The 22,086-nt window shown below is 35.0% G+C and overlaps 1 long non-coding RNA gene across 1 annotated transcript in view; it reads right to left on the reverse strand.

Moving 5' to 3' along the window:
- LOC109264271 (uncharacterized) overlaps positions 1-15,514 on the reverse strand; it is a 31,192-nt gene extending 15,678 nt beyond the window's left edge. The window contains exons 1-2 of the long non-coding RNA XR_002078671.1: positions 15,456-15,514; positions 15,188-15,254 (exon numbers count right to left, since the gene is read on the reverse strand). This is a non-coding gene — a long non-coding RNA (uncharacterized LOC109264271). The remainder of the gene's footprint in view (positions 1-15,187; positions 15,255-15,455) is intronic.
- Between the last annotated feature and the right edge of the window lie 6,572 nt (positions 15,515-22,086).

Consider the following 22,086-nt stretch of genomic DNA (forward strand, 5'->3'; position numbering starts at 1 on the left):
CACTTATTGAGATGAGCACTGGGTTTTATATGTAAGTGATGAATCCCTGGGTTCTACTTTTGAAACCAATACTATACTGTATGTTGACTGAGTCGAATTTAAATACATAAATTTTAAATAATAATAAAATATATAAATATTATTGCAATTATCTGCTCTCAATGATACTGAGGGATAGTAGTGGGCAACAAAGAGGGTGACTTCTGACAATATAAAGCACAGTCTTTTGATATCTTGAATTCATTTTATGAAATTTAAAAGTGGGCTTCAGAATAGATATTTTTATAATGAAGCATAGGAATGATCTTAAAAAAAGCAAAAGAAAATTGCACATAGAAACTTTCCATGTTCATCCTCCACCTGATGCTTTTCAAGGGTTGTGAACTATCCATAGCAATCTGATATGCCACCTAATGTGAAAGGTCTGATCATTTGGTAGCAACACATTTTATTTATAAGAGCTTTATAATATATTTTAATATCTGATAAAGAAAAACAGCCATATTCTCCTTTCTGTTTTCTTCAAATTTAGTTGATATTTAGTTGGCATATTTATTCTTCCAGAAAAATGTGAAAATAAACTTTTCAGCTTCAAGTAAAAGGTATTAGGAAGTGTTGGGTTTTTATGAAGCTCCATAAATATCAGCACTAATAGCGAAAACACATTAAGCTGATAAAGTGCCACCTTCGTTATCAATAAAGGTTAGTTGGAAAGACATGTCTTAGATGTTATAAAATGTTTAGAGTTTCCTAAATCTGTGTCCCCAAATGAGACTTTGCCAGGTAGTCATTGACGGCGCTGGAAACTACAGGTGCTATAAGGCACAGAAAATATTCTAGTTAGCTTGTTGCAGACAACACATCAGATAGTGTACTCTCTAGGGGCAAACCAATTTCAAAGAAAGAGAAGGGGTATATGTGGGGTCAATTCATGTTTATTTCTTTAGTCTAAACTTGGTCAACAGAAAATATACTCCTTTCATGATTAAGGTAGGTGGTGCATTGATTTAGCAGACACATTAAACTAATGTTAAGCTTCTATACCGAAGGGCAAAGGAACAGGAACTGTGGCTTCCCTTCCAATAAGTAGAATAAAAAATAGATATACGCAGTATTTATGCATTAATTTGAGATTGCTTTAAACATTTCTGCACTGTTTTCTTGCCAAATAAAATTATCTCTCTTTATTTAAAGTTTATTTCTTTATTTTGAGAGAGAGAGAGAGAAAGTGCACAGCAGGAGAGGGGCAGAGAGAGAGAGAGAGAGAAGAGAAAGAATCCCAAGCAGGCCCCACCCTATCAGCACAGACCCCAACACGGGGTTCGATCTCAGGAACCGTGAGATCATGACCTGACCAAAATCAAGAGTCAGAGCTTAACCAACTGAGCCACCCAGGAGCCTGGAAATTATATCTTTTAATTTAATAAAGTTCTACAACATTAAAAGTAAGCTAGAATATGTTTGTTAAAAGATGTGGGCCTGCAACCTATTTTGAAAATCACTTTTTGACAAATATTGGTTATTTTATGATTAACAATTTTATGATTAACAATTTATGATTAACAATTGGTTATTTTATGATAAACAATTGTTTAGCTTTTTAAAATTCCTCTGGAATCATTTATAATTTATACTTTGCAAAATATTTCCATTCTCGTTTTATCTTGATGCTAACCTCTATTGGCATAGAGTTGTACATAATATTTTCCATAATGTCTTTAATCTCTTCCATATCTAGATGCTATTTAGTTTATTCTCATTTTAATTCTCAGTGCTTAAACTTTGACACACGGTAGGAATATAATAAATAGGCATCGATTGCATTTGTTTTCAGAACTATATTCCAGAATCAGTTTAAGAGAATGACACGAATTTGATCTATATGCCTTGGCGTTGGCTGAGTTCTCATAAAGGAAACATAAGATTTCACACTGATTATTTATCCTACATTGTATACCTGTCAAGTACTATTGTTAAAGGCAAAAATAATTTTAGCAACAAGGATATTATATGAGAAAATGGAGTTTAATAATAAAATATTTATGACACCAATACAATTGTGGCAATACAAATAATTTATTTTGCTGTCTGCTTAGTGTATTGGGGAGAAGTATTGAAGATAGACCCTGGATACATGTGACACATTTTTCTATCTTCCATTAAGAATGTTAAAACAAAAGTTACCTTATATTTTATCCCAAATACACAAGTTGTTTTGTGGAATCATAAAGTCTGAACTTACTAGATAAGGGAATGTTTTTTCACCTTTCCCCTCCTACATTTTTTTTGTTTGTTTTGAATTTTTGTTTTACTTTGTTTTCCATTCCTTCTTATGAATCATAATTTGATATTTCATGGAGGTAGAAGATTGGGATGGAAAGGGATGCAGTTAAAGTCTCAGAGGGATAAAAAGTAGAAAGGAAGGAAAGAAGAAAGGCTTAGCTTTAAAAAAAATCTCAGATCACTCAAATTTAAGCACAGATTTTTCTCCCACAGAGACATGGATGTATGAAGGGCGGATCCCAAAGTACTATAGACTTGGGAGTGCGGATGACATCCATAATTAATTTTAACACTGCTAGTTATTAAACTACTGTATTTCAGCTCGAAATTCACTTCTATTCTCTGCCTTCTGAGGTTGGAGTTGAGCTCTCCATCACCATTTCTGCTTTACTTTCTCACTCTAGGTAAGGTTCTACTAATCAGGACAGTTGGGCTACAGGAGGGACATGGGATTTGCTTCTTCTGTCTGTTTCCTGTGTTTTGTGTCATCCTGGTAGACGTCACACATGAGGAGCGCTTCTTTATTCAGGGAAGCAAGAATGGGTCCTTCTTCCAGCCAGATCCCGTCTACTGCTTTTGCAACATTCTCAAACCATCCTCATTGTTCCCCACTCCATGAAAGCCTGCACCAGCCAAGAAACACCTTCTCTCGGGACTTCCTAGTTTTAGCGCTATGGGTGTCCCCTTCCTACATTTTAATAATTCCAATATCTTCTCTTTGTTCCCTCCTTTTGTTCCCCTGACCATAGTAGTGGCGTTGCCTCCTGCAGTTCCTACCTCCGTGATCTCTTACATTTCTCTTTTTTAACTTTTAGTTACACAAGTAACAGCTTTATATGCAGTTAATAATTCTTTCCCTTAGATTCTTTCCGTGTCTCTGACAAGTGATTTTTATTTTCTTACTGGACCCTGACTGATAGAAACACTGGTCCAGTGGTCAAGAGAATTTGGTTATCATTTTATTTGCCTTAATTATTTATGAGCTATCCTTTTGTGGGGAGTATGTGAATTTCAGTATTGAATAAACTAGGGTTCCAACAATGCTCCACGACCACCTTACCCCTGATTGGGGATTGGGGATTTGTGGGATTTGGGATCCTTTTCCCTTTCTAAGCTTCAGTCTTAACTGAAACGAGCACCTACTCCCAGGATTGTGGGAATTAAATGTAATAATGTTTTCAAATCATGTAGGACGTGCTCATTAAGTGATACGGATGGTAATTATGCCGAAGATTATGATCCAGGCACAGGGATAAGTTTCAATGATTCAGAAGCAAAAGTTTTATACTTAATTGACCTGTCTTATTTTAAGGCCTGAAATTCTAAACTCTGAATTCTAAAATCAAGTGATATGCCAAAGTTACAAAATTAGTGACAAATATTAGACTCCTGATTCTACCTAGAGACTTTCAACATGCTCATCCACCAGAACCTTCAAAGTAACACACCATTTCACTTAAGTTTATCATTCTGTAGTGGAATCCTGAAAGATAACACTGTTAAGTTAAACACTGACTGACAATATCAGAGATTGTGATACTATATAGGAAAGTAAAGGTTGATAATGAAACTTATTTAAAAAAATAAAATCATGTCATTTTAATAATAAGAAAAAAGAGCCAAGGGGAAATTAAATTTTTGTTTAGTAATAGAAACAGTAGGATATGTTGTTTTGATCGTGGACTTGGCTGGCATCAGACTGCCTGAGCTCAAATCTAGATAATACTTCTGCTAGCTTTGTGAACTTGGACAATTTTTTTGACTTCACTGTGCCTCCGTTTCTTCCTTTATCAAACAAAGATAATAATTCCTAACACATAAGTGTAAATAAACTGTTACAAATAAAGCACTTAGAACATTGCTTTTCGTGTGGAAAAAAAGTTTGCATTTTATCAAATTTTACGTTCACATAACAATAGGTTACTAGAAAAATGTCAACTTCCTTAAGAGACTCTTAAAAACTGAGAACAAACTGAGGGTTGATGGGGGGTGGGAGGGAGGGGAGGGTAGGTGATGGGCATTGAAGAGGACATCTTTTGGGATGAGCACTGGGTGTTGTATGGAAACCAATTTGGCAATAAGTTTCATATATTAAAAAAATTAAAAAAAAGTCAACTTCTTGCCCCTTTTTAATGTTATAGAAAATGTGGCTTTAATTTACAAGGAACTTCAAGGAATTACTTGGACTATATGTAATTTTTAAAACACAAGACTGCTACCTGAAAGGCAATTGCCATTTTCCTACCATCTCCTGGAATTGCACTAGAATAATTTTGAATTATATAGGATTGCAGTTATATGTGAAGTTTTCATCAGTAACTAAATATTGTGTTGTAATTAAAACAGATATTCAGGCTGTAGTAGAGGATGAAGAATTGGCTGTTCCAATAACTTGGCCAGGTGCAAACTATTTTCTCTCTCTCTCTCTTTTCTTTTCTTTTTTTTTTTTTGAAATTTCTTATGTGATGCCCCTTGGCTAAGAAGTAATCATTCCTCATAAACAAGATATTGATCATAAATATGTTCCAATTGTGAGGAAACAATACAGATGAAAACTTAGTGAATGGTGAGCTACATCATACAGAAAGTGCATCAATTTGCTTTGGCCACCAAAAATGAATTTGAACTGAATACTGACTTCTCTTTGGAAAGATGGTTTATCTTAGCTTAATCACAAAAAGGAAGACAGTGATAAAAGAGTGGGGGGAAAAGAGCTGAGATGAGTTTTTCCAGAACACAGAAGTAGGTAAAGTTGATTGATAGCTAGTGTTATTCTCAGTGTAAGGCTCCATCAATATAATTAAATTAAAAGTGAAGAGTTGGTTTGGAATTTTCTCATCACTCTTCAAAATCGCAAGGGAATCTGTTAACAAAGCTGTTTCCTTACACACAAGAAAGTTCAAGGGAATTGAAACAAATAAGGCCAGAATCATGAGACTATCTGGCTCTTTTGTCTTCATTATATTTCATCAACTCTTTCATATAGAGCTTGTGAGTAACAATAGAAAGGCCACATTTCATATGAATAAGAACTCTCAGTATCTTTGTCTGAGTTTGGATTTAACTAAATAAATTTGCATATCAGTTAGGAATTAAACTTCCTGTATGCATGCAAATAACATTGATTGAACACCTACTATGTTCTAAGCTAGGGTTATGGGTGGAGAATCAGGCAGGATCTTTAGGAAATTTATGTATTTTAAAATTAAGTCAGTTGGAATATCCTAGAAATACTGTGTTTCTGCCTTTGGGCACAATAAAACGATCTTTAGAAGGAAAGGGAAGAAAGCAAAATAGAAATAATAGGACAAACATGAATTTTCACTATCACTAATTGGTCAATCATGAGGTGGAAGTTTCAAAAAAGTAATGTCTTTTTAGGATAAGTTAAAATATCATATCACTGTATGGTAGGCAGTGAGGACACATCCACATTATCCATTCAATTCGAGGAACAAATATGTAATGTATATGATTGCGACTGTCATAAAGAAAACATTAGGAGACTTATGAGTAGTAAAAATGTGTACTCTAATATTCTTGGCCTGTGTGGAAGAGGTATTGAACTTCATTGGCTCTGGAAGGCAGATAAGAAAGAATGGAGAAAAGTCGTAGGTAGTAATCTATGTTAAGCTTAGATACCCTGTTCAGAATTGAGATCACATTTCAGCTTTTGAAAGTGATGGTAGCTCTCTGACAACTGTCCTCACCTAAAGAGAGTCTACTCATTCAAAGTTATGTCCCCTCCCCATGGATGGCCTAAATCCAATGGCTGGTACAGGATGGGGAGTTGAACTCCCCTATATTCCTTTACTCAAGGCAAGGTAACTTAAAAGGGCCAACTCCAGATCCCCACAAAGGATCAACTGAGTCCTCTTCTGACCAAAGTTAAACTCCCCCCTCCACCGATCCTACTTCTTTTCCTTTCCTAGAGGTGTTGATTTAGGGGGCATTTGGCCATGAATGTGCTCACAAATCTCCATCTCAAAGTCTATTTCTGAACCCATCTTAACACTTAGAGTGATCTGGGATAGACATTAGGGAGAGACTTCTCAGAAGTTGAATTGCCTTATAATATTCCGGACTACTTCTGCGGGTTGTGTGTTTTTCATATTTAGAGATAGTCAAGCAGAGACAAGGTGACCATGAGCTAGAATTGGTGAAAAGGGAATACTTGTTTCATGAGGAGTTGCAGTAAATCATTTAAAAAAGTGTCTTGAGGGGCACCTGGGTGGCTCAGTCGGTTGAGCTTCCGACTTTGGCTCAGGTCATGATCTCGCGGTCCATGAGTTCGAGCCCCGCATGGGGCTCTGTGCTCACAGCTCAGAGCCTGGAGCCTGTTTCGGATTCTGTGTCTCCCTCTCTCTCTGACCCTCCCCCATTCATGCTCTGTCTCTCTCTGTCTCAAAAATAAATGTTAAAAAAATAAAATAAAATAAAATAAAATAAAATAAAATAAAATAAAAAAGTGTCTTGAACCCTCATTGCATATATGATTCTAAAATAACAGAGCCACCCTCTATGAAAATCGGTGTCCATGGTGTTTCTTATACTTAAGCTCAGGTTACATAATAGGGAAGATAATCTATCTTGGGTTCCCACTTGACTCCTGAAATAATGTGTAATTTAAAGCCTGGCCCAAGTTTCTCTAAACTCATAGCACAATGTAACGCAAAGAAGATTATTTGAAAATGTAAGGAAAAAAAAAACACTAAACAATAAGGAAACAAACTGATAAATAAATGGGCCAAAGATCTTAACTGACACGTCACCAAAGAAGACATACAGGTAGAAATTAAGCATAAGAAAAGATGTTCCACAGTCAATCTCATCAGAGAATCGCAAATGAAAACAGCGATGAGATACCATTACACACCTATCTGAATGGTCAAAATTCAAAACACTGACAACACCAAGTGATCACAGGGATATGGAGCAGCAGGAACTCCCATATCACTGGTGGGAATGCAAAATATTACAAACCCAATGGAAGACAGTTTGGCAGTTTCTTTAAAAACTGAACAAACCCTTATCATACAATCCAGCGATTGTGATATTTACCCAAAGAAGTTGAAAACATGCCTACACAAAAACATGCAGTTTTATTTATAACTACCCAAACTTGGAAAAAGACAAGATGTCCTTCAGTAGGCGAATTAATAAGAAAACTGTGATACATCAAGACAATGGTCTATTAGTGCTAAAAGGAAATGAGCTATTGAACTATCAAAAAACATGGAGAAATCTTAAATGCATATTGCTAACTGAAAGAAGCCAATTAAAAAAGGCCAAATACCGTATGATTCCAACTATATGACATTCTGAAAAGGCAAAAGTGTGGAGACAGTAAAAAGATCAGTGATTGCCAGCAATTGGGGGAGGGATGGATAGGCTAAACACAGAGAATTTTAAGGGCAAGAAAATACTCTGATACAACTATAATGGTGGATACATGTCATTATACATTTGTTCAAATGTGTAGAAGTACAACACTAATGTAAATGTAAATTTGTGTAATGTATTTACATTACATAATGTAAATTATGGACTTTGGATGATAACGATATGTCAATATAGATTCATCAATTGTAACAAATCTACCAATATGGCTGGTTATATTGATAATGGGAGAGGCTATTTATGTGTGTGAACACAGGGTATATGGGAAATCTCTGTATCTTCTGCTCAATATTGTTGTGAATTTAAAAACAGAACCAGCAATGACCCAGCAATTACACTACTAGGTATTTACCAAAAGGACACAAAAATACATATTTGAAGGGGCACATCCCCCCCCCCACAATGTTTATAGCAGCATTATCAACAATATCTAAACTATGGAAAGAGCCCAAATGTCTATCACCTGATGAATGGATAAAGAAGATGTGGTGTATATACATATACATATATATACACAATGGGGTATTACTCAGCCATCAAAAAGAATGAAATCTTGCCATTTCCAATGACATGGATGAAGCTAGAGTGTATTATGCTAAGTGAAATAAGTCAGTCAGAGAAAGACAAATACTATATGATTTCACTCATATGTGGAATTTAAGAAACAAAACAAATGAGCAAAGGGAAAAAAGAGAGAAGAAGTAAGCCATGTGAGGCTCTTAATTATAGAGAACAAACTGAGGGTTGGTGGAGGAAGGTGGGTGGGGAATGGGCTAGATGGGTGATAGGTATTAAGGAGGGCGCTTGTGATGAGCACTGGGTGTTCTATGTAAGTGATGAATCACTAAATTCTACACCTGAAATCAATTTTACTGTATATGCTAACTAGAATTTAGATAAAAACTTGAAAAAAACTGCTCTAAAAATAAAGTTTATTAAAAATATAAAAGGGACAAATATTTGGTTATCTTAATCTTTTGAATTATATCCCAGGTTGCAAATAATCAAAAACCTTAGGAGATCCATAAGACCTCTTGTGTTGACTCTAAACCAGATTTACTGCTTCAAACTCACCTCTAGTGAGGAATTCCCTAGAGGACATTTTACTTTCTTTTGCTGCCCAGTATCTCACCCCCTTTTCGGGTATAGCAATCCTCAACTTATGAAGCGGAGACTGATTTCCATTTTTGAAGATAAAAATGCCAGATATTTGCTTTCTCAACTTTTCTTGTAGTGAGAGTATGATCATTTGGCACAGGCACTGCCAGTCAGATTCATCAACCCCAAACTTTGATCCAGACTTTAATCCAAAACCAAAATGCTTATGGAAAATAGCCCCATGAAAAAAACCATTGTCCCTAGCTCTACCCAAACCCCTTTTGCTGTCTCCTTACCTATAAGTAGAAACCGATCCAATGTCCAAGTATACCTCAGGAAGCCACTTACAAGCAAATCTAGATAGAATAAATCTTTCTTACTCTCAATTATGAGATTTTGGTAATTTAAAATGTAGGGAAAAAAAGAAGCAAAGTTAAAAAATTGCATTTATCAGATATTTTGGATTTAATGTGTTAGCTCAGATATCGACAAGTGTTTTTTTTCTCCGTTGGTTTTTCTAAAATATGAACAAAATGATGCCCATGAAAAATAAATTTGAAATTTAAAAATCATAATATGGTATCAAAGGCCAATCCTTTATTGATCATATTAATTAGCTAGAAGTTCAATTGAAACTTCTTATCAAGGTAGGAATTTAGGTACCAGATGCATACCATAAAATCAGAAGTAAATTTTCAGAGATTCTGAAGACTATTGTCTTAGAATTCTAAAGTTTATCTGAGTGCTAAATATTTCTCACCCAAAGCAAAACGGAGGTTGTAATATGTTGTATCTGCTAATGATGTGGAGACATCATCTTTAGAGGCCTCTTTGGATTTCAACATATCGCTTTAGTGGCTATTACTTATTATCAGTAACCTGAGTGCCTGAGTGGAGCCTAACAAAAGAAGGCTCTACACGTGGTCTCATCTGTAATACAAGTTTCTCTGCTGCTTATCTTTCAGGATACAACTGATTCAATGGGAGTCACAATATTTGTGGCAGATCTGGGTGCTGTATGGAGTCTGGTTGCAAAATCACAGCAGTGGTGTCTAAGAAAGTGGAATTATGTCGTAGTCATACTCTTTGCTCAACTGTTTTTGTTTTTGTTGTTGTTGTTGCTATTGTCTCTATTAGAGACTGAAGGCTCGATAATGGGACACATTCAATAGACAACATGGACATTTTCTATTTGCCCACGTATCTCTAAAGTTGAGCATTATCAAACACCTCCATCAAGTACCAAGGATCCTTGGTAGATGAAGCCCCCATATATCCTGAAGTCACAGGTGAGGCTTAAGAACAGGTGGGTTACCCTTCTAATGTAGTTCCTTTTGATCCCCATTGGAAGCCCCAAGAGTTCCCTCTAACTAGCTGTCAGCGGAGGAAAATGTTGAAATCTCATTTACATACAGCTCTACACAACATTTTGGCACCAGCCCAGGGAGAGAGGAGGGTAACATTCAAGCCCCACATCTTTCTCCTTCCTTAATTGTAATCATGCTTGTAACTTCTTTTTAAAAGTTGTCTTTGTCCACCCACCAGAATGCACAGTAAGTATATGAGGGCAGGGATTTTATCTGTGGTATCGACAGTCTAAAGCAAAGCCTTGTACAGAATAGGTAGGAAATAAATAGCTGGCGAGTGAATGAACAAATGATGCATACTTGAATTAAAGGAAAATATATCAAAAAGGATGAGAGGGAGATGAATGATGGGGTGAGTTCGAAAATAAATGATGAGAAAAAATATAGTAGGAAAAAAATAGTAATGTATAAAAAACACTCTTGAAAGTACCAGATGTTATGGGGGCTGATGCTATGAACTCTATATTCTCTATTCCAGCATCTGTCTGCTCTTGAAATAGCTTCTAGTCTAGCACTGAGTGGATAGGAAAAGCAGTTGCACTGGTTTCTGCAAGAAATGAATTGTTTGCATATCTAATTCTTATAATAAAAAAGATATAATGGATTTATGCAAAAATAGATATAGTTGGCTATGAAATGACATGTTATCTTGTAATTACTCCATCCTGTGGACGGGCTGCATATAAGAAATGTAATTGCAATGAGATACAGAGAGTGATATTACTTCTTTCTTGTTCAGCATTGCCTTTGAAGATATGTATGAATTGCTAACAACTGACTGACTCCGGGCTTGAACACTGAAAACCAGGGAATGAACAACACACCCAAGCAAGTCATGTTGATCAGGTACAGCTATTCCATTTTCTCTCGATTACTCTACTGTGTAATTAATGGATAGGGTTCCTAAAGCATGGAGTCTAAAAACGGAAAATATGTTACATGCCTCCTAGGTTTACACGGTCTCTCTCTTTTCAGAAAAATCAAGATAAAACCAAATAAAATGCCCCATGTAAATTTCTTAATTAAAGCAACAGAACTGACGTTTTTCAAAAAAAAATCTAATTTTCTTCCATAATAGACTAAGGTTTGGCATATGGCTAAAGCTTTCATATTTCTAAAATAGTCATTAAAAATGGGGCTATGGCTGCCATATTAATTACTGTATAATAGAAAAGACAAAACCAAGAATAGTGACGAAAACAATAATATCCAGAAATTCCCCCCCCCCCCCCCCATCCAGAGTGCTTCCTGTGACAGATACTCAAATCCAAGGCAGGTATTTCTTTCCAGCTACATGTACGTATCCACCTATATGTGATGTTTCAAAGCTGTGAAAAATTTTATCTGTCCCCCTACCCACTTCATGACCCTGATCTTGTTGATTAGTGCACAAGGCTGACCTTGCATTAGACTCTACCAGCTGGCGCAAGTCTTTGTCGAGTTCCTGCACTCAGTGCCATATTTGAAACATCAAACTTCCAAGTAATTATAGAGATAACTGGAGAAAAATTCACTGATATTTAAGACGACCACTAGACAAATATATTTATATATTTTCCAATTTCGAGAAAATAAAATAACATTTGTATTTCTCAGAAAAAAAGAGTCTTTAAATTACCTCACTAGTTTATTTTTAGTTCTTAGACAAGCAAAAGACCCTGCACTTTTTACTCAAACAGGCCAACTGTATGAGAAGGACTTGACAGTGTCCTTTCTTTTCTTGGAGGCAATGTTTACAGTGCTATTTATGGAGATGAAATCATATACGCTATTTCTATTTGAAGATACGCTTGAATTGCAAGTACAGAGAAATGGAAGCTTTGTTCTGTGTTTCTCAAGGGTAACGTATCTATGTTTTCTTATTTTAGTTTCTGAAATCGAACTAGGTCTTTCAATCAGCATGCACATTTAAGGTGGTAGAAGTTGTTTTTAGGTAAACACTGTTATTAAATTGATAGTGTCCTTTCAAATTAAGTGTGTTTTAGAATCAAGAAAACATGGTGTATAGATAGAGGCCAAAAATGCACTTCATATAATTGGATGATTAACCTGAAATGTCCTTTCATCCATACAAGTACTTTTAATTCTGCTTTGAAGATAAATTACTTATATAGAAGGCAAATAGGGGAGTCAGAAAATCTCTGGGAATGTTACTCTCTGTCTTACCAGTGGTTGAACCTGGTGGAAGAAAGGCTAGCACTTTATTTATTTATTTATTTATTTAAATTTTTTTAATGTTTATTTATTTTTGAGACAGAAAGAGAGCATGAATGGGGGAGGGTCAGAGAGAGAGGGAGACACAGAATCTGAAGCAGGCTCCAGGCTCTGAGCTGTCAGCACAGAGCCCGATGCGGGGCTCGAATTCACGGACCGTGAGATCATGACCTGAGCCGAAGTCGGACGCTTAACTGACTGAGCCACCCAGGCGCCCCGAAAGGCTAGCACTTAAATGTTTGCACCACTTGCCCCAAATCAGACCTCATGTCCCCATTTCATCTGTATTAAATCCTGAATTTATTCTTGATCTTTTTATGAATTGGTATTTTCTCATGTTGTCTAAACTAATGACTTTGTAATATTAATCTTAAATATCTGTGATTTCAGAATCACCAATATATGTGATATCTCTCGTATCTGGACATAAGTTTCTCTGAAGAAATATCCTTGGCATATCTGTAAAATTTTAAAATCTGTAGTTGAGCTGAGTAGGAATGGTTCCTTCTAAGCTTAGGTATCTCACAATGCAATCTTTACCGGGCTCTCTAAGGCAAACCCTAGTCCTTCTTGACCTTAGAGTGATGTAAGAATATGTTTAACTAAGATGTTAATAATAATTGTTAAAAGTAGATAACTTTATTCCCTTACTAGGATCCCAAATGCATACCTTTTTTCCACCTTCTCCCCAAGCAAAAGATTAGAGAAATCTCTTTTTGGAACCTGAGCGATCCTTTAAAAAAAATAGTGATATTGAGGGTTTCTTAATGAAATCAACCAATCAGATCCTGTTAGAATGTTAATTTGTAAGTGTAAAAGGACCCTATTCAAACTGAAATGTGAATGACTAGCCAATGGTTACTGAGTTGAGAGAAGTGTCCAAAAATAAGTCAGAGACCAAAATGAAGAGAAAAAAACATCAGTGAAAGAAAAAGACTTTAGAGGAAGAAAAGAAAATTTAAATACATCATCACTACTATCACCAGAAAGATAAAGACGGTGTTGAATCCAAGAAATTATAACACGAGTTTAGTAAAAATAAGGACCCTTCTGGTAACAATAAAGAAGCTCTTGAAAATTAAATACATGAAGGCAGAAAGTAAAACTGAATATTAAAGAGAAAGGTGAAGGTACATTCTTGAGATCAAAATATGATTAGGGACAGGAAACAGAAGAGAAAGATAATTTAAAAAATGAAAGACCTGTAGGGGAGACTCAGCTTCTAAATAATCTGCTAGAAAGAGTAATGAGATATAGATAGTATCCAACCATGAACTGAAGGAAATTACCCACAAAAGAACAATTTCCAAGTTGATAGGCTCCATTTCAATGTCCTGCAAAATGGATTAATATAGACTTACAACAAGGCATTGATTTATAACATTTCAAAACCCTGGAGAAAGAACTACCTAAAATTTCTGAAAAAGGAAAGCGAAATGTTCATTAAAAAGAAAAGCATAGCGTTCTCAACAGCAAGGGGTGTCGGGATGGCTCAGTGGGTTGAGACACTGGATCTTGATTTTGGTTCAGGTTATGATCTCATGGTTTGTGAGATTGAGCCCTACATCAGACTCTGAGCTGACAGCACAGAGCCTGCTTGGGATTCTCTTTCTCCCTCTCTCTTTGTCCCTCCTCTGCTCTCTCTTTTTTCTCTCTCTCTCAAAATAAATAAACATTAAAAAAAATTCTTAACATCAAAAGTAGAAACCAGAAGTCAATTAAAATGCTTTCAAAATTTTAAGAGAAATTCATTTCTAATTAAAATGTTTTACCCAATTTTACAAAGTCAATTAAACAAGAGATACAAGACAGATAATTTGTAGACATGTAAGATCTCAACAATTTCACCTCATATGCACCTTTCTCAGGAAGAAAATGAATATTCCTTATAAAAAGTTGCAATAACCCAGACAGGGAGACTCAAACATTTCGGGAACTAGACTCCAACACTACAAAGGGGTGAGTTCATGCACACACACACACACACACACATATATAATGGCGCCCAGGGTATAATTGATCAGCCTGCCTCCAGAGAAACCTCGCCAGATTGAAACAAGTCAGGAAACTCCACTGGAGATTTCGTCAGAAAACATGGAATTGATTGAAGAGGAAGAGCTTGACAATTTTAAAAGAAGTTTTATAACACTGAGAAGACGTTAGTGGAGAATTGATGCTAGTACATGGAAAATAAAGTATATGTATAAAAGAAGAAAATTACTATATCTAGGTAAAACAAAATGTAGATGAAAGGAAAAGTAATTACAGCGTAATGCCTTACTACATGTTTTGGATGTGACTAGTGTTGACGTAGCTATATTAATACGCACATTGAATATTGATCTACTGAATTTAATATACAAGTATATTAGGTGGATGAAATGTGTTTATGTAGTTTTTGGAACAGGACAGCGAAGGAGAGCTAGATTCTCATCTTCTAAAATAGAAGGTCAAAAGATCAGACCTAACTAAAGAAGAGAGATATAGAAGAGACAAAGAAAGAAAGAACAAAAGAACGGCAGGAAGGAAGGAAGGAAGGAAGGAAGGAAGGAAGGAAGGAAGGAAAGAGAGAGTATATATGCATATAATTTAGGTAAATTTCAATAAAAAATAAAAGATTTTGCTTGAAAAAACTTAAAAATTGTTGTCTCTATGGAGCAGGAAATGGAGAAGGATTGCAAAATCCCTTTCCTTTTCTTCTTTTTTTTTCCCTATTGCCAGCAAACTTTGTAAAACAATTAGATTCTATAAATATATGACAAGAAATATAAAACTAAATTAAATAGTAGTTAAATCTATAATAAAACTTTACTAACATAATTTACTCTGTTGTTGCTGTTAAGATTCCTTTCCACTCGTCCTGTTTCCATTTAGTGATCATGGTCTTATACCCTGCAATGAATTTGTACAGTTAGGATTAGTTTCACCTACATATGACAGATCAACCCCAAATAATCACAACTTAAGCAAAGTATGGGCTTTTGTTTAAACTGAATTCAGCATTAAATACTATCCAATCAATATGATAGTGTGTAGCAGCTATCAGACAGGAGGAAAAGAGAACAAAGTGGTAAAGGATTGGTGCCGGCTTACTCTAATGGGTGTTTCCTTGAAGTAACACATTAGCCTAAGCTGCATTGCTCCAAACCTATTTACATGGTCTCACCTGGTTGCTAGGAAACCCAGAAATAGATTCCTTTTGCTTATTACCTACGATGTCGAATAAAACTGTGGTTCTTTTACTAAAGAAAGAGAATAGATCATGGGTTAGTGACAAGTAGTCTCTGTCACATATGATGTTTCTCTTTTGAGTTATTGGAATCCTTTCTTCTACAAATTCGATACTTTATAAATCTTTTTTTTTTTTTTTGCATAAAAATGATAAGCCATAACTTTAAAATACTAGGTAGTGGCACTGATAATTTGCTCTTTGGAATACTGGAGTTATACAATTAATCATCGGGAGTTTTATACATCACATTTTTTCTTGGCTCCCTAAAAAATGAGAGCAAAATGGCATTTACTTTTTATTGTTACGGTGCCTCCCAAACAGTTTGCAAATATGTAATTCTCACAGAATAACCCAGTAAAAGTTGCTCACAATGTTCCTCCGTCTTGCTTACCACGTTGCTGATTAAATGAAATAATACTACAACAAATGACCATAGTAATATTATTTTATATGATAATATATGTACTCTATTTTCACCCTGAACAAATCCCATCTTTTGATAAAGGGATTATTAGTCAAAATATCCTTCACAGGGGCGACTGGGTGGCTCAGTCGGTTAAGCGGCTGATTTCGGCTCAGGTTATGATCTCAGGTCTGTGAGTTCGAGCCCCACCTCAGGCTCTGTGCTGACCGCTCAGAGCCTGGAGGCTGTTTCAGATTCTGTGTCTCCCTCTCTCTCTGACCCTCCCCCGTTCATGCTCTGTCTCTCTCTGTCTCAAAAATAAATAAACGTTAAAAAAAATATCCTTCACAAACAGTACTTAGAGATATATTATACTAATCCCTGATTTATTTTAATTTGTTTCTGCTACACATAACTTAATACAGGTCCTCACAATTGCTTTTCATCTTTTTAAGATAGCTGAATAAAGATTAGTTTCTGGGAGCTATGTTACATGGTCTGGTAACAACATTGATCGTTGTGACTGAAGAGATCGAAATTATCGAAAATTCATATGAAATGAAGTATGAGAGAAAATAACTACAATAATTTTTGTTTAAATTCTAGTAAAATATGTATAACATGTGCCTTTTGGCCATTTCTAAGGGCATAGTTCAGTCATGTCACGTGTATTCACTTTGTTATACAACCAGTCTCCAGAATTTTTTTATCTCACAAAACTGAAAATCTATGCCCATTAAACAATAACTCCTCATTCCCCCTTCCATTCAAACCTTGGCAGCCACCATTCCATTTTCTGTTTTTATTAACTACTCTAACTCTAGATATATAAGTGAAACCATATAGCATTTATGGTTTGTGATAGGCTTATTTCACTTAGCATAATGTCCTCAAAGTTAATCCACTGCTTTAAGTATTAGAATCAGGGCTGTTTTATTACACCTTTTTTTTTTTTCTCGTTTTTTCTTTTTGGCAGCATGCTTTATCTGAGAAAATAATTCTATGTTTAAATTTTGCTCCTAATAGTAAATATTCTCAGAGATTAACTAGTTAAAATTATGAGATAGCTAAAATACAGTGAAGTCTTCCCATTTCTGCCTTCCCCCCTAAATTACAGCATTTATTTTGTTTTCCGTTATTAAAAAACAGTTTTATTGAGACATGATTGATATATAAAGAATTACACATATTTAACATATACAATTTGATGAGTTTGCATGTTAGCAAATAACCGTGATACCTTCAGGGCAGTGAAGGTAATAGACATAGCAAACACCTCCCAAAGTTTCTTTGTGTCCCTTTGCTTTTGTGGTGTGTGTGTGTGTGTGTGTGCGCGCGCACCCGTGTGTGCGTGTTAAAACAATGTTAAATGTATCCTCTTAACAAATTCTGAGTGCACAATACTGTGTTGTTAGCTATAGAGATTATGTTGTAAAACAGATCACTTGAAGTTATTAATCTAGCACAATCTTAGATTGTGTCCATATCTTAGCAGTTGTGACAGATGTTGCAATGAATACGGGAGCACAGATATGTCTTCAAGATTTTGATTTGAACTCTTCTGAATATATACTCAGAAGTTGGATTACTGGATCATATGGTAGTTTGATTTTTAATCCACGTTCAATCATGTTATTTATTTATTTTTTATATTGAGTTGTAAGAGTTCTTCACATATTTTGGAAACTAACTTCTTGTCAGATACATAGTTTGCAAATATTTTTTTCCACTCCATATGTTGCCTTTTGGTTTTTTTATTGCTTCTTTTGCCATGCAAAAATCACTTTAATTTGATGTAGCCCCTCTTGTATACTTTTGCTTCTATTTATTATGCTTGGGTGTAATATCCAAGAAATCATTTTCAAGACTAAGTCAAGAAGCTATTTCCATATATTCACATGCAGAAAAAAAGACCTTCTAGGACTAATAAACAAATTTATAACATTTTGGATAGAAAATTAACAAAGATCAGTTGTATTTCTATATACTAACAATGGGCCATATGTAAAGGAAATTTAGAAAACAATCCCAATTACAATAGCATCACAAAGAAAAAAATAACTTATTAAAAAATCTGACCAGGGAAGTTAAAGATTTAAACACTGAAAGCTGTAAAACATTGATGAACAAAATTGAAAAAGATCAAAATAAATGGAAATATATTTCATGTTCATGGATTGAAAGACATATTGATAAGATATCAATATCACTCAATGTAATCTACAGATTCAGTGCAGTTTCCATGAAAAAAAATCTTAATGGTATTTTTTATAGAAATTGTGAAAACAATCCTACAGCTCATATAGAACTAAAAAAGACCCAGAATAGCCAAAGTAATCTTGAGAAAGAACAAATTTGGAAGCATCACACTCCCTGATTTCAATCTATAATACAAAGTGATAGCAATGGAAATAGCATCATATTAACATCAAGATATAGACCAATGAAAGTGAATAAAGAGCCTAGAAATAAACCCACACATGTACAGTCAACTAAAGCTTGATAAAAACCAAGAATACACAATGGGAAATGATAGTTTCTTCAACAAACGTTGCTAATAAATGGACATACATATGCAAAAAAAATGAATTTGAACCCTTACCATACACAATGCACAACAATCAACTAAAAATTGATTTGTTTTGTTCAGTGATAGGAAGGCTTTTCTAAGAAGCTAATATCTAATGTAAGGCACTATCATTTCACTCATTGTCTGGTGGTTAGACAATGAAAGAAACTAGGATGAAAGCAATTCAAAACTCAAATATTAAAATAGTCTCTCTGGAACACTTTGAACCTCATCCTATGGCACCAGTATTTCCCTGATACCAAAACCAGATAAGGATACCACACACACACACACACACACACACACACACACACACACCCAATATCCCTGATGAATATAGATGCAAAAATTCTCAAGAATATATTATCAAACTAAATTCATTAAAAGGACAATACACCATGACCAAATGGGATTTATTCCTGGAATGCAAGGATGGTTCAACATATGCAAACTAATATATGTAATCATCATATGAATAAAATGAAAGATAAGAAATCATAAAAAAAACTATAAAAAGGTAATTTAATAGACAAAGAAAAAGCATTTGAGAAAATATATCATCATTTTGTCATAAAAACCCTTAACAGATCTGGTATACAAAGAATATACTTCAACGTAATAAACGTCATGTATGACAGACACACATCTAATATTATAGTTAATGGAAGAAAGTTGAAACAGTTTACTCTGAGATCTAGCATAAGAGAAAGTTTCCCAACCTCACCACTTCTACCCAACATAGTACTGGGAGTGCTAGCTAGAGCAATTAGGAAGAAAAAGAAATAAAAGGCATTTAAACTGGGAAGGAAGAGTTAAAATTATCATTATTTTCTGAATAATTGTATAAATAGAAAATCCCAGAATCAATAAAAATCTGTTGGAATTAATCAATGATTTTAGTAAAGTGGCAGGTTAGAAAACCAACTTACAGAAATCTGTGGCATTTCTTTAGACTAAGGATGAAGAATCAGTAAAAGAAATAAAACTATCCCAATCACAGTAGCATGAAAAAGCAATAAAATACTTATGAATAAATTTAGCAAGGGAGTGAAAGATCTGTACAATGAAATCTCTAAGACTTTACTGAAGGAAATTGAAGAAGACACAAACAAATGAAAAGACATCCTGTGATCATAGATCAGAAGAACAGATGTTAAAATGACTATACTACCCCAAACCATCTGCAGATTCAGTGCAACCTCCATCAAATACCAAAGACATTCTTCACAGAAACAGAAGAAATAATCCTAAAATTTGTATGCAACCATAAAAGACCTCAAATAGCCAAAGAGATTTTGAAGGGGTTGGGGGAAATCTGGAGCTCTATTTCCTGATTTCAAACTATACTAAAATCCATACTAATGAAAATAGTATGGTACTGGCTCAAAAATAGACATATAGACTAAATAGACAGAATATAGAGCCCAGAATAAAATCCCAGGATATGTGGTCTACTTATATTCTAAAAAGGAGTCAAGAACACACATTTGGGGAAACATAGTCTCTTCAACAAGTGGCAGAGAGACATATGAAAAACAGTGAAATTGAACCACTATCTCATACTACTCACAAAAATTAAAACAAATCAAGAACTTAAATGTAAGACTGTAAATCTCACAGAAGAAAACACAGGAAAGAAATTCTTTGATAATTGGTTTTGGCAATGATAATTTGGACATTATGCCAAAAGCACACACAACAAAAGCAAATATTAACAATCGGGGCTACACCAAACTAAAAAACTTCTTCACAGCAAAAGAAACAATTAGAAAAATGAAATGACAGCCTACAAAGTGGGAGACAATTTTTTCAAACCATATATCCAATAAAAGGTTAATATCCAAAATACATTTAAAAATCACACAATTTAACAACAAAACAAAACAAAAATCTGATTAAAAATGGGCAGAACTAAATAGACATTTTTCCAAGATGGACATCAAAATGGCCAACAGGCACATAAAAAGATGTTCAGTATCACTAATCATCAAGAAGATACAAATAAAAACTATAAAAAATATCATCTCACTCCTGTTAGAATGGCTATCCTCAAGAAGACAAGAGACAAGAAGTGCTGGTGAGGATGAGGTGAAAATATTCAGTTGGTAGAAATGTAAAATAGTCCAGCTACTATGGAAAACAATAAGTCCCACCCCCAAATTGAAAATAGATCTTTCATCTGATTCAGCAATTCTACTTCTGGGCATAACACCCAAAGGAAATGACAACAGGATTTTGATGAGATATATGAACACCCTTGTTTATTGCAGCATGATTTACAAATTCGAGATATGGAAACAACCCAAATGCCTATCAACAGATGCATGGATAAAAAAAAAAAAAGATGTGGTATATGTACACAAAGCAATATTGTTTAGCCATGAGAAAGAAGGATATCCTGCCATTTGTGACGACATGGATGGATCTTGAGCACATTATGCTAAGTGAGATAAGTCAGACAGAGAAAGTCAAGTACCAAGAACCATATGATATAACTATTATGTGGAATCTAAAAAAGTCAACCCTGCACACACACATCCACATGCACACACACACACACGCACACACACACACACACACACAAAACCAGAGAGCAAAACAGTAGTTACCAGGGCATGGAGGATGGGGGGGGATAAGATTGGTGGTGTTTAAGATACTAACTTGCAACAAATAGTAAATAAGCCATAGAGATGTAGTGCATAGTATAAAGAATAAAGACCATAATGCTGTACTATAAAGTTGTAATGTGATAAGTCTTGCTTCAATGTCAATTATATTATGGCATATAAATTTATCAAAGTAGCACATTGTACACTTTAAATCTACAAAATGTGGCATGCCAATTTTATCAAATAAACTTTTTTTTAAATAAAATAAAATAGTCTCTCTCAAGCTTTGAAATAATTTTCACAATTTAATGTAAGGGAAAGAAGGGTGCCTGGGTGGCTCGGTTGATTGCATCTCCTACTCTTAATTTCTGTTCCGGTCATGATCCCAGGGTCATGGGATTGAGTCCTGAATTGGGCTCCGTGCTGAGCGTGGAGTCTGCTTAAGATTCTCTCTCTCTCTCTCTCTCTCTCTCTCTCTCTCTCTCCCTCTGTCCCCACCCCTACTTGTGCATGTTCTCTCTCTTTCTCTCTCTTTAAAATAGTAAATAAACAAATCTATAAAAATGTAAGGGGAAGATAATCTAGAGACTGTCTCTTTCCATTAACTCTCTCCCTGAACCATACATTCCGTAATTTGAGAATCTTTTTAGGAACAGCTAATTGCTCTCCAATAATTTGTGGGAATTCCAAGAAGGGGAGTTACTAATAGGGGAGCAGCTTAACTGTGGTATCACTTGGAGGCCCTATTTTCTGGGAAGGGAAGGGAATGAAAAGATTGAGTACAGAGTTGACCTGGCACGTAGTGAAGGATGTCGGCAGCTTAGAGGGGTATTATGGTGGAGAAGCAAGCTCATGGGCTTTGAATTACAACATATTTGGGTGTGAAGCCCAATTCTGGAAATTTCTGGCTG

This window comes from Panthera pardus, unplaced genomic scaffold (genome assembly GCF_024362965.1).
Source record: "Panthera pardus isolate Hobbes unplaced genomic scaffold, ASM2436296v1 HiC_scaffold_22, whole genome shotgun sequence".
Lineage (NCBI taxonomy): Eukaryota > Metazoa > Chordata > Mammalia > Carnivora > Felidae > Panthera > Panthera pardus.